This window comes from Diceros bicornis, chromosome 15 (genome assembly GCF_020826845.1).
Source record: "Diceros bicornis minor isolate mBicDic1 chromosome 15, mDicBic1.mat.cur, whole genome shotgun sequence".
In the NCBI taxonomy this organism is placed as follows: domain Eukaryota; kingdom Metazoa; phylum Chordata; class Mammalia; order Perissodactyla; family Rhinocerotidae; genus Diceros; species Diceros bicornis.
This window is the reverse complement of record NC_080754.1, coordinates 51,564,988-51,566,950: the sequence shown is the minus strand read 5'-3', so window position 1 is coordinate 51,566,950 and position 1,963 is coordinate 51,564,988.

Here is a 1,963-nt window from a genome sequence, read left to right as displayed (position 1 = left end):
AGCAAATCAAAAGAACAGGGGAGGGGATAATGTGTTTGATTTCTCAAAAGTCTATTTACTGTCCAATTTATTTTGGTCCTTAGGCCTTTGGACATGCTAGCAAGTAATTATTTTTATGGCTGATAAAATGAGTACTAAACATTTGTCATTAATTGCAATTTGAAATCACTTTTTTTTTAATCTGTCATTTTGGTTTCTAAAACTTGTTTCTTCTCGCTAGACACGAGCCAGGTGTCCAGAGTTGACCGGATGCCAAGTCTCAGGACTGTCCAGTCTTCCACATCAGATCTTCAGCAGGGCCTTCTGAATATTCTCGCGATTAGAAAAATCTATCCCCCAGACTCGCAGATGCTGTTCTCCCCCCACTGGCTCTGCACAGAACATCATTATCTTTGTCGAGCTTCTGTCTCTATGGCAATAACAGATGGGAAGTGCTGCGGAATTATTCATGTTCAGGAAAGGAGGCAGTCAAGAAGGAGGGAAAGGTGGGGAGTGGGAGAGGGGGCACGACCCAGGAGCACAGCGATGGGGGCGTAAGGAAGGGAACTTGGAAGTGGGAGGGAATGAGAGGCTTGTGAGCCTTTGGTAGGCCAGTTGGGTGGAAAAGAGGAAAAAAAAAATCTATGAGCATAGGAATATTGCCAGTCGGCCAGCTCCAAATGTGGACCCCATATGAGCGACCCCGAAGTAGTAAAACCAGGATAAAATGGACGATAATGGGCAAAAAGGAAAAAAAAAAGGGGGGGACAAAGCTCCAGTCTTCTGAATTCTATGCACTGCGACTCAGTGGACTATTTCAGTTCCTGATCTTGTGGTGGGGTGGAGAACAGGGGATTTCTCGATATTTCGAAATATGACAGAGCAGCTCGGCCGAGTTCAGTATGTTAATTGGCTATCCTGGGAACACTGGCCAGGAAGACCGCTCTGCTCTACTCGCCCCTGAGGGCCACAGCCGAAAGCTCTTGGGCTGTACCTTTCCTCGTCTCATCTCGTCTTCCCTTAGAAAACAAACCCCCAAACCCCTCAGTAAACACTGCAGAAACATGTAATTTCTAGCACCCTTTCGGAACCGAGAGAGCAGTCTGGTGGGAAGAGGGGAAAGGGAGGCTGAGAAGTAGGGACAAAAATGTTTCTCTCGGTTTTGCCGGAACTTTGGCCAGCCCTCGGGCCTGGCCCGATGGCGGATGGAGGTCAGCCCGGGGAAGGCGTCTGGGCGGAGGCGGCCCGGGCCAGGCGGGGCCGCGGGGGTGGGGCGGGGCGCAGGCAGCTGGCGGGGCGGCCCTCGGGCGGGAGGCCCCGCGGGGGTGGGGGGCAGCCCCGGCGAGCAGGGCCCACGCTGGGGGCGCTGCGGGGCGGCCGCCACCCGGCTGCCTCCGGGGCGGGGCGGCCCAGCTGCGGCCCCGCGGGGGGAGGGGCGGCCGTGCCTGACCTCGGGCGGCGGCGCTCTGCCGGGCGGGCCCCGCCTCCGCTCCGCCGGCTGCTGGGGTCGCGCACAGTGCACCGCGCGGCCGCCCTGCCCCCCGTCCCCCTGGCGCGCGGCGGCCGAGCGGCCCGGGCGCCCCCGGGTCTGGCCCGTCACCACAGAGCAGCGGGTGGGGCGGGGGGCGGGGCGGTGGCGGCCCCAGACAGCCGGCTGAGCGACTCGAGGAAGGAAGGAGGGCGGGCGGACGGCGGTGGGGGTGGGGCGGGGAGGGAACATCCTGTCTGCGCCGGGTGCACCGCAGACAGCACCGCGCGCCAGCCGCCCAGACGGCGCGCGGGGCCGGGAGCGCCGGGCGCGCGCCTGGGGGGTGGGGCGCGCGCGCGAGACGACGGGGCGGGGGGAGCCCGGGGGAGCCACAATAGGCCAGACGGCGCGCGCGTCCCTGAGGGACTGGGAGCTTCGAGGCCAGGGCGGAGACGGCGACGCCGGCGGGCCCGCGCGCGCGGTGCCGCCGCTGGCTCCGTTCCCTCCCCTCCCCTC